The sequence below is a fragment of the Leptonychotes weddellii genome, chromosome 10, assembly GCF_054177405.1.
Source record: "Leptonychotes weddellii isolate Sample4059 chromosome 10, ASM5417740v2, whole genome shotgun sequence".
In the NCBI taxonomy this organism is placed as follows: domain Eukaryota; kingdom Metazoa; phylum Chordata; class Mammalia; order Carnivora; family Phocidae; genus Leptonychotes; species Leptonychotes weddellii.
The window spans coordinates 86,029,974-86,042,129 of record NC_138378.1 but is presented as its reverse complement, the minus strand read 5'-3'; the positions used below and the strand labels follow the sequence as shown (position 1 = coordinate 86,042,129).

Below are 12,156 nucleotides of genomic sequence, written 5' to 3'. Positions count from 1 at the left end.
AGTGGAAGGGTATAGATCTTTCTGTACTTGTACTTCTATGGCCAATTCAATTTTTATTGTGATGTGATATTGTAATTAGCATTATGCTAAAAATAAAATGGACTGCATTATGATTTTGTCCACAGCATTCAAGTATCTTATTGCTAAAATATTCCAAAATGAATCCAGTAAACATTTGCTATTTCCAAATAGCCTGAGAGATGGATCCAACCTTTTTTTACCAATGACAAGTAAACTAGGCTCAGAACAGCTGTGTTGAAACCCCACAAACCAAAGCCAGTCATCCAAAAATCTAAAATACTAACATTTTCCATCCAAGATAGAAAAACAAGCATCCAAAGTAAAGAAAACCCCACGATTAATCAAGTAACCAGTCAACATTCACTTCTGTTATTCAAGCTAATAGTTCTTTGAAGTTTGAAGTTTCTGCCTTTGTCATTTATTGATGGTTCCTAGAGTCACAGATTCAATGTCAAATGGGAGAGTTCCACTGACCCCTTTGCCCAGAAGTAACTTTGGGCAGCTGATTATATTTTTCCATTTAAAAAATGGCAACATTTGTACTAATGCACAATGTTTGATCCTTCTACAGAGCATTTCAATTATGAATGCTAATGCCTGCCCACAGAAATAAACTGGAGTGCTGGAGCTGGATTCAGAATCATTCTGGTGTGTTCTATGTCTTCCATTGCTCAAATGGTACCTCTCAAAGCCAGCTTTCCTCTCATTAGGCACCAATATGGAATGACATATTTGGGGGATGCTCCAAGCACTCCACTCCTATCAGTCATCTCCCCTACCAGAACTGATCATCAACATCAGAGTCTCTGTGCAATGCTGTGAGTTCCATGTCAGGGTTACAAGTATGTCCTTAAAATGACTGGAAGCACATTTATGGAATTGGTACCTATAATCTTGGGTTCCAAAGTCACCATCCACCTTACACCATGGTACTGTGAGGCCTCTAGGGTTCATTATTAGTTCTTGTATGTGTTCTGGTGGTTGAGATGCCACTGTACTATGGTTAAAAATGTAGTCTTTTACTATGTTAAGAACTGAGTTATCTGACTGAGCAGATAAACAAGGCGCATCAACCAGTATGGTCATTTCTGGTAACCTGTCCAACTGAATGCGTGAGGCTTTTTTTGTAAAGCGCCCCAGTTTCCCATTCTGTTTTCACACACCACCAAGACTGGGGGATTTCTCCTTCTTGGACTAAGTCCTCTGCAGCGTTAGTCCCATGCTCTATGACTTCTGGAAGTCATCTATTGGCTTAATAGTCTCCTGTTCAGTGGTGTCCACCTCTTGTAAAAGAGACACCAATCGTTTATCCTGGAGCTTCCCTTTAAATCACTAAAACGCTATATCAGGACATCCTTTGTGATGTTCTCTCTTGGATCTCTGGGACAGTGAGTTAATCCTTTCTAAGTCATGATCTTTTTCTGAGAATCTTGATGAGAGATTTATAGACTCTATTCCCAGAAAAGTCATAATCCATATCCTGCCTCTGTGCCTCCTGCAAAAGCAGCTCAGGTGCAGCTCCATGGTCCCCTTCACCAGGAGGCATAGCTGGGAGCTGTGCTTGCAGCTTCCTCACGTCCCATCCATCACCTGAAGTAGCTCTTTTGAGCGAGAAATGGACTCTGAAGAAAGCCAAAATTCTTGGTTTGATACATTATGCCTGAGCTGTCTTCAGCATGACTTTTGCACTTTCCGGACTGGTTGACCAGTGTTGTCAACGAGAAAGAGTAAAAAAGACCAATAGTTCTATTTGGCTGCATATGGTACCTCAGCCCGTGGTTGATGGTGCGAATGCCTGGGGGGTAAAGGCCCAGGTCAAATGGTCATTTTATAACAAAGAAGTCAGTGAACCAGGCTGACTAGGCGATTGCCCTAATTTCTAACTCCCAACTCCAAACCCTGTATTCACCTAGCAGTTATTTCATTTTCCTCTCTTCATCTATTTTCTAATTACTCCAGTTCATTTGAGAAAGAAAAACTTTTCTGGTTAAATTATATACAACTTCTAAGGAAGAATATAAGAGAGTTGAGCCAGGGGACTTAACACTGAAATGATTTTTATAAGCTTCAACAACATTATGACTCAGGAACAAAGTAATAATTTTAAGTGCTTTGAATGTTTTATGAGAAGAAAATGAGCTAGGTACTGAAGGAAGAGTCCAAGAGTTGTCATTTGGCATTGCATTCCTCACAGCTCATACGTTGCCTAGAGTGGTGACCTATAACTGTGAAGGTTACAAGAAAAAGGCATGGCATGATGTAGAAGATGGAAATGTAGAGGGTATTAGCCCAGGGGATGTGTGGGCTGCATACACTCTGGTTATGTCAGCGTGAGATGATTTAGATCTATGTTTTTTCCTGCATGGGCCTGGGCCCAGGTGAGACCTTTGGTTTCCTCTGACTCTGTTATTGCTTGAGTTTCCAGGACTGCCTATTGGAAGGGAAAGCAAACGTGGAACAGACAGCAAGCCCCATATGCCCTGGGGCTAGGCATTTTGTATGCTGTGCATGGTGCTGCTGTCACAGACTCTGACCTTTTTGCCCATCTGGGACTCTGGACCCACCCACCCCTTTCTCAAACTCCCTCATCCTGGCCCACTGTCATCCTGGACTGTGGAATCTGCCTGGCTTTTTCTTCTCCAGACCCGTTCTCTCCCTGGATCATTTTGAACAAAACCCCAGTACAACTTACCACTCTGTCCTTTTTCTTCAGTGATCACATGCGTGAGAGAGAGTTTAGCTAAATGAACTTGCTAACCTTTATTGAATGTTTATTGTGCACCAGGCACTGTTCTAAATGCTTTACTCATATCAACTCATTTAATTCTCATGTTGACTATGTGAGGTCCATATTATTATCCCCATGCAGTAATTTGCTCAAGATAACAAAGATATGAGGGGACAGAGCCAAGATTCAAATCCAGATAGTTTGGCTCCCAAAGGCTGAACTCTTAACCATAACACCATAAGGTCTCTGTAAATAAACACCCAGGTGGTAAAATGGGAAAGCCAGACCAGCAGGTGGAATCATTCAATATTTATTGTATTTGTATTCTGTGCCAGGCTCTTATGCCTGCAATGACAGATCCTAAGTTATACTAGATAACAATTTTACATTCTCTGAGTTCCCAATCTAGTGAACAATAAAATAAAGGACACTGATCATGACTAGAGGGAAATGCAGTCTGATTTACTAAGAGAGCACAGGAGAGAGAGTGAGCAGTCCCAGGACAGAGGATCAGGGAATGCTTCACAGCTGAGCCAGAGTTTGATCTAGATCTAAGCATTTATTTGGGCATTAGAAGGGAAGAAAGAAGGCAGCAGTTCTAGGAAAGGGACTAACAGAGAGTGTCCAGGGCACACTGTGTACAGGGGCAGTAGGTAACTCTGGATAAGAACTAGAATAGGAGCAGAACATAGAGCTGAGAGGGCAAGGCTAGAATTTAGAAAACCTCATATGCCAGGTTAAAGAGTTTGTATAAAAACTGAAAGGCGACACACGTCAGAGGTCTTGAGCATGCTTCAGGAGGACTGACTGGGCAGTGGAGCAAGATATCAGTTGGAGCCAGGAGCAACCAGATAGGAGGTAAGGCAGTCTCTTAGTTGGAAGGGCCAGAAGGCAGTGGGCAAGGGGCGGGGGAGTGAACTTGAGAGCCATCTGAGAAGTAGGTACAAAAGTCCTACTGAGTTGGATATGAGAAGTGAGGAAGAGTGAGTTGTTGGAGCTGGTGGGAGTCAGAGTGCCCAGGCCCCTGACCATGGGTAAGTATCTTTTCCCTTCACCTGATTTCTTAGCACACCTCACCCAACAAACATCAAGGGCAAGGCCTCCACCTCTACTACTCTGCCTTCTGTGACCCTCGGCAGAGGGAGAATGAAGCGGGTCTTGACTGAGATGGCATGTGATCAAACCCCTCTTGAAACCTACAAAACATGATACGTGATTCACAAGTGCATAAAGCACTTACGTAAAATTTGTGAGGCTCCGTTTAGAAATTGCATTAATTCTTAGAGCCACAGTTCTTAAAAAGAGTCAGGGAAACTCCCAAAGTAGCCCAGAGAGCCGCAGCTCAAACAATGATAAGCTGAGTTCATTGTTCACCTAGGCCTCTGTTTTGTTCTGGGATCTCAGGAAGGGAAAGAGATGAAGTACTCAACCAGAGCAAAGGGCTTTGAGAATAGGCGTGATCTACTGAGCAGCAATGCTGGTTGTGGATATAGGAGGGGGATAATGGAAATGGGCCACATACAAGCCATCCCAACTCAGGCCCAGTTTTTGTGGGATCCTGCAGTTGAAATAGGGGAGCATCTGTAGGGACAAGATCCCTTGAATATCTCTGGGGGACTTTGGGACTCTGGCTTTTTTCTGTGAGAACCTTTTAATAGAAATGTCAATAGCCTTGGGCGCCTGGGTGGCTCAGTTGGTTAAGCGACTGCCTTCGGCTCAGGTCATGATCCTGGAGTCCTGGGATCGAGTCCCGCATTGGGCTCCCTGCTCGGCAGGGGGTCTGCTTCTCCCTCTGCCTTCTTCCCTCTCATGCTCTCTGTCTCTCATTCTCTCTCTCTCAAATAAATAAATAAAATCTTAAAAAAAAAAAAAGAAATAAAAAGAAATGTCAATAGCCTTAAAAAAGGTATGGAGATTATCTTGCTTCACTAGTAGTCTTAGGAGACTTGCAGACATGTTGAACCTAGTTTTGGCAAATGATTTCACCTCCTCCCTCCAAAAGGAAGAATAGGACCTAGTGTGATGGATACATGGGGATCTCCACTGACTGAGATTTAATACTTTTTTATTAGTGCTGGCCTGAAGGGGCCAATTGCCCTTGAAATTTTTCTAGTATTTCCCTTCCCTTGAACCCAAAAGAGTGAGATAATGAGACAGAGCTGGATGGCTTAGACCTATCTCTCCTTCCTTGACAACAATTTTTGGCAGAGCCATGTGATAATGGATGGCACTTCCAAAGTCACAGAGTTGTTCCCAAAGCATGCCTGGACTCAGTCTGAGGTTGAATGACCTAGACATTCAATCCACTGCCCTATTCATGACTGCAAACTGGAATACCAAATGCTGCTTCCTTCATGTGACTTTGTCACATGCCAGTCGATATGCTCAGAGTCTGCTGGTTGCCCAAGTATCACTCCTCTTATTCAGAGGAAAGCCACAGTGTTAAGTAATATACGAGGTATAGTCTCCATTGGTTCCTACCAATGAAACTTCATAAAAGAGACTGATGTGACTGCCTAAAACCCAAAGTGTTAATTTCACCAATCCTAAGACATTTCCTTTTTCTTCTTTAGGGGTTGTTTGGAGTGTGGTTGTATTAAGCTGTTATCTCTAAATTTATCTAGTATGAGTCAGGTAATGTTCAGCATTATATTTATCCTGATTTCAGTTGATGCCTGATCTTATGAGCAGATGTCAATCATTTTAGAGGTAGGGGCATAAACAAAACTTGGCAGTGACATGGCAGAATCCTCCACTCAAGGGCTGGAATCAAGATTCTCTGAGCTCTGAATTTATCAGGAGGTGGCATGGATAAGAGATGGGAGTAGAGGCCAATGAGACAAGGTTGCCATATCTAGAATGCTAGACCTGGTTAGAAGTGGGCCAATCCTCAGTGAACCCAGAAATCCTTCCTCCTTGACTGATTACTAGAAAACAACTTGTTCCCAATATGTATGAGGTTTACCTTTTGCTCTTTGCACTGCAAGAATATTCAACTCAGCCAATAAGGAATTTTGGAGAAACATTTTCATGTGTGATTGTTTGAAATATTTTCATATAGATCAGTAAGATGGAAACGTAACTCTTTAGAGGGTCTAAATCCACAGCAACTCAGAGAAGCCATTTTGCATGATTCATACTGGACTTTATTCAAGGCTGTCACAGGTCCCAAAGAATAGCATCCTGGGGCTTATCATGGATGCATAATAAATCGAGCTGAGTATAATAGGAGAGGTCAAACATCAAAAAGCAAACCCCTTATCTACTACCAAATCTTCTTTAAAAAAATGAATCCCTAGAAAGAGGTCACACTGTTACTTTTGCTATGTTGGGACTCAGGCTTATTCACCAGTAATTGCACCCAGGAGAGATTTCTTAGCCTCTACTTGAAAAGCAGTGACAGGAGGGGAAATAATTCCAGGTGGGAGGTTTTTTCATGGTCCATCAAATCTCACATGTAGGTGTCTTATTTTAAAATAGAAAAGGCTGGCCAGGATGGTTTTGTTTTACTCTCTTGCCTCAACCTTTTTAATACTTACTTGGTTTCATATTTGACAAACAATGATCATGAAACGGCTATTTGCCTGGCAGAGTGCTAAGCATATTTGCCTAGTTTTCGCACTAAATCACTTAACACTAAGAAAAAGACATTCAGATCTTCATTTCAAAGATTAGGAGACTGGATTTCAGAAATACGCAGTGCATCACCCAAGGTCACACAGTGAGGAAATGGCATCTCAGGGATTTGAACATGGTTTTCCCTGAGCCTAGAATTCTTCAGATGGCAAAATGCCATCTCTTTAATATTATATCTGCATTATAAACTCGTTTTTATATCTACAATGTTGATGTCCTTACCTGTTTATGTTTAAAACTGCACTTTTTATTTTCAACTTTTGAGAACCTAGAAGCAGAAAATATGTCTCTTGTTTACTGAAACCATGTTAAGTGCATTTAAGGGATAGATCTTGATTTTATAAAATATTATCTGATAATTTCTTATTAGATCAATAAAATTACACAGTAAAGCCATTTTAAATGGAATTTAATAAGCACAGAGTTTATTCTAATACATTTTTTTTTAATCTCTAAAATATCAACACAGGTGAAATCCCAGAGTAACTGTGTAACACTTTCAGTTGACTCATCTATAATAAGAAGGTAGGTATTTTAATTTTTGTTTTGCCCTTATAACCCATGTTTCTGCAGTTGGTTAGTTTAATTCAAGGCAAGTCTCAGACCAAAACTGAGGCAATTGCTATCCATCATGAGAGGTAATTAATAGATCATTCATTCAAATTACTGAAGATTTTGATTTCCAGCGTTTTCACCTGGTAGATCTTTAGGATGCCAGACCTCACACTCTGTAGGGAAGTAGGTTAACTCACTGGTTGTTCACTTTTCCTACAATTCCTAGTCTGGACTTTCTGTGCTATGAAACTGTCAAGTTTCTATTTTGCATCTTTCTATTCAAGGAATTCTCATCCTGTATTTCTAATTCTTTCCTCTCTGAGGGCTCCCCTCCCGGGCCTCACTGACCCTTTTGTTAGAGGAGGGAACAGTGACATTTTCTCTTTTCAGTCAAGTACATAATGGATATCAATTCCTAGAGTCAGTCTCCTCACTCATGCAAAGTAGAAAATCAGAGACAATATTCTCCTCCTGTGAAAGTAATCACTTGGGATGGGACAGAACCCCAGAAATCTCCAAATTAAGATGTCTTCCTGGCTGGAGTACATCTGCTCTTCATAATGGCATCTTTGGAAAAGAAGGATCTCTTAGCTGCTCCTCCTAGTGGCAATTTCTAGCCCTGTATTTTCTGCTGGAGCCCTTCTGCCTTAAGGAATTGTTCCAAACTGCATGGGTTTTGAGAAAAGTTGTATTATTTTTAGTTCTGCCTTCTGATTTTTTTTTCTTACTACAGATCCAATTAGTGGTATCTGTGAGACCATGCCAACTAATTTGTGGATCCATTTTTTGAAAGTTTCTTTTTAAAGTTCTAAAGAATTTCACCAAAAAGTAAACAAAGACATCTCAGTAGCACATATGTAGTTCCTCCCTTATGCCCTTTCCACCATGTTGCAGGGGAGAGCTGAGATCCATTGATCCCTGGCTGGGTTGAATATTCATTTACTCATGTAACAAACACTAAGTATTTACTTTGTACCAGTCACAGTTCCAAGCATTGGGGAATACAGGATATAAGGAAAGAGAAAAATTCCTGCCTACATCAAACTTATTCTCAAGTAGGAAAGACAGACAATAAAACACATATATAAAATATGTAAGATAATAGATGATAAATCAGGGAGAACATTCTGGATTGTGTGTGGGGTACCATGTTCTTCAGCCCCTCCTCATCCTCAGTCTCTTCAGACAGTGTCTGAATTCCGATTACTGGGTATAATGGATACTGACTTCACTGCCTATATAATATCCTTACTCCCTTGTTCTTTACCAACAGAATTCTGATTTTCTCTGGGCAACCTCATACTAATTTTCTTAGACTCATTTGCAGCTATAGAAGGCAATATAACTCAGTTCTAGTAATGAGATCAAGCAAATGTTCCTGAGCTGGTTGTCTCAGAGACTTTAGAGAAGACTCTCTATTTTCCTTCGGCTTTATTCCTGCCAAGGATGTGGACACAATTTCTGGAGTTGCAGTCACCTTGCAATCAGGAGGCAAGGTCATGTCAGAGATCGCATAGCAGGAAAATGGAACTCAAGCAGCTGTATCAGCCTGGACTACCTGCTTCACTCAGCACCAATGCATCACATGACCCCTGGGGGGCTCCATTCACATTGCACCCTCTGCATGTGGGGCACACTGGACTCCAATTCTAAAGGCTGCAATAAGTATGAGATTCTTGGGAATTGTGTAATACTGCAGAACTCTGCGTGTGTGTGTGTGTGTGTGTGTGTGTAATAATCCTGTGGTTTATTCACAGTAGTATTACATGTAGCCAAACACAACCATTAACAGTAGCTGCATTTCCTCTTCTAAACTTTTCTCTGAAGATACAGAGGCACATAACTCAAGTTGAGTCCTAGGACAATTCCAGTATCTTACAAGGCAGTTATGCAAAGTGGGCTGTAATAGTCATGATCAGGATGATTCATCTGTCAAGTTAATTTTCTTGCCAACTCAACACCTTCTAAGAACCCAACTTGTTCAGAGAGGAGAATTAAAGAAAGGAGGAGGTTGAAAGCATTAGACTTTAAGTCAAACAATCAGAACTCTATCTTACATGACACAGGTTCAAGGGGTGGCTGTTCCTCAACCCCAAATCCAGCGCTCACCTGTCAAGACATCTGTCAAGATAATCCTCTGGAATCTAGAATCTGTGTCCATTGTCACTGGATAGATTCAGCCTCATCTGTCTTGCTCAAGCCATTGCATCTGCCTTGCCCTTCATCTCCTTGTCTTCACTTATGTTTCCTCTAAGTAAGTCTCCATATTACCACAGACTTGCCTTCCTCAAAATCGCATTTCCTATCACTTTCTTTCTTTACAACTTTCTTCAGATAAATGCTGCCTTCTGAATAAAGCCCAGATGCCTTAACTTGGCATGCTAGGTTCCTTATGTTATGGCAGCGTTTGACTTTCCAGCTTCAATTCCTGCCACTCACTACATCTTGACAATTTCTGAATACATGGTGCCATTTATAATTTTGTGCCTTTCTTGTTCATGGGTTTTCTTTCTGTAAGAATGTTCCTCTTCCTCTCGGGGCGCCTGGGTGGCTCAGTCGGTTGAGCGACTGCCTTCGGCTCAGGTCATGATCCCGGAGTCCTGGGATCGAGTCCCGCATCGGGCTCCCGGCTCGGCGGGGAGCCTGCTTCTCCCTCTGACCCTCCCCCCTCTCATGCTGTTTCTCTCTCGCTCGTTCTCTAATAAATAAATAAATAAAATCTTTAAAAAAAAAAAAAAAAAGAATGTTCCTCTTCCTCTCAACTTTCTGCGATCCCCTTGCTCTTCTGTCAAGGCTTAGCAAATAGAAGTGTCTCTGAAAATTTTCCTGATTTATGCAAACAGTTGGTTATCCCTTCCCCTGCATTCTTCTTCTTTTTTTAAAAGATTTACTTATTTATTTTAGATAGAGAGAGAATGTGGTAAGGGAGCAGCAGAGGGAGAGGGAGAGAGAGTCTTAAGCAGACTCCATGCTGAGTGTGGAGGCCCACTCGGGGCTCGATCTCACAACCCTGAGATCACGATATGAGCCACAACTAAGAGACACTCAACCGACTGTGCCACCCAAGCACCCCTCCACTGCATTATTCTTTACCCATCACTTGGTACTACCTCACAACAACACTTACTTTACCCCATTACAATGATCAACTACCATTTGTTTCTATCTGTCTCCCTTTCCATATAATGCATTCTCAAGGGTTCATGTCCTCATCTTATTAATCTTTATATCCTAGGTTTTAGTATAAGTGCTTGGCAAACATAAGATGAGTTTTCTAAACATGAGTTCAATTTTTTTTTAAATTCAGAATTTAATCTAAGTTAATTGTCTCTATCATAAGTGACCTGGTTAAATCAGAGATGAGAATGAAGTAACCAAAAATTCCAAATGCAAAGCTTCTGAATTATTTGGAATCAGAGTCAAAGCCTTGAATTATGTTGAAAGTTACTACTCTGAGACCATTAGTAAAATAGAGACTTTGAGCTGCGTTCAGGATAGTATCAGTGCACAACATAACTATCAATAGATATGTGTGGATATATCTTCGTACACCTAACGGCAGAAAATATATCTTAATATAATTTGTTACTAACCAAAGCAATAATATTTTATGAGATTATACTGTACAAGTATACATGTTAATTTTCAGTTGGCTGGGATAAGAACTCCTCTAATTTGATTAGATGGCAGTGGTATAAACAATACATATTGATATCAAGGGAGCCTATTGTATTTAATGTTGATGGATCCTAACAACAGCAATTCATATATGGTTCCAATAGCAGTAACTAGGAACATTGCTTTTAGGTGCAAACCTATTAATAAATAAAGCTCATTATAAAATGTCATCCAGTGAGCCTATCTTCTCCCCACTGGGAAAAAAAAAATACAGCTTAATGCTTATATGTGACATGTCTGAGGGAACTGAGCTAGGAGACAGATGCATAATTACTGTGCTCTGCATTGGAAATTCTCGGGTTGCTATGAGAAAGTGGAGCCAGGAGGGCCCAGCTTGCGCAAAATTTTATACCAGGTAGTGGCATTCCTCTATCCTCTCCCTCTCTGTCTCTGTCTCTCTCCTTCTCTCTCCCTCTCTCTCCCAAATGGACAGTTTGTTTGTGCCCACAGTATCTGAATGGGCCATTATACTGTGTGTACTTTACTTTAAAACACATCAGTATAAGCTGTGTGGTACATACGTGGGTGAGAGAATTAACTTTGCACCAAAGTAACTGTTTAACACTTGATATATCTCATTCAAGTCCACATTCCAAAGGTAGTTCCTGAGCATTTTAAAGATCCTAATCAGGAGTCTACACATCAAAGGAGGCTCAAACTGGCACTTCAATATCACCATCTAAATCTGCACTAGCCTCTTGCTATTTAGTGTAGTTCAGAGACCACTAACAGGCAGTATCTACGAGCTTGTTAGAATGTAGAATCTCAGGCCCTCAACCCAGACATAATGAATCAGAGTCTGCATTTTAGCATGACTCCCAGCGGATTCTGTGAGCATTTAATGTGAGAATCACTGCACTAGGCAATTTGTTAATTAGCATATGAGATGTTAGAAATAATTTTTGCACTGGTGAAATGAGTAATGACCAAACATGTGGGTCATTAGAAATACTGTACAGGGTACCTCTGCTCTTGCCGGAATCTGGGGAGCCCAGTAGTTTTTTGGGTGGCACTCCAAAATGAATCTAGGACTCATTTGGTCTTGCGTCTCCCCACTTAACAGAAAACTCTGGCATCTGCTCTGTGAGTTTAGCTGGCCCTGTTGTCAAAATATTGTCACAGTTACTTGGGAATAAAACTTTCACAAAAGGTGCTTGTCATTGGCTACCAGGACAGAGAATGAGGATGTCATGTGATTGCTTTTGTACTTGCTTGTTTGTATGTATTTGTTGGTTTGGAAACCTCCTGGGAGTTTGCTGGGTATTATCTGAAACGGGCCCTTAAAAGCACAGGGCAGGGAGGGACAAAGAAAGAGGCAGGCCACTCCAGATGAGGTAGGTGGCAGATTTAAAAATCAAGGGAACTATGCAGCTCGTTTTAGGCAGCCCCAAGACAAGTAGATCTCTGCACTCACTGGCCAAATCTTAAAGCTTTATTATAGAGGCCTTAACTGGGTTTAATCACGCCCAGATGGTCTCAACACCACCTCCCCACCTGAAGCCTACCCTTGGGGCAGCTTCTGAGAGTGAGAAATGCCA

General features: G+C 41.3%; 1 pseudogene; it reads right to left on the bottom strand.

Annotated features, from left to right (window-relative positions):
* Positions 1–292: 292 nt before the first annotated feature.
* LOC102749315 (cytokine receptor-like factor 3 pseudogene) overlaps positions 293–12,156 on the bottom strand; it is a 65,795-nt pseudogene continuing 53,931 nt past the window's right edge.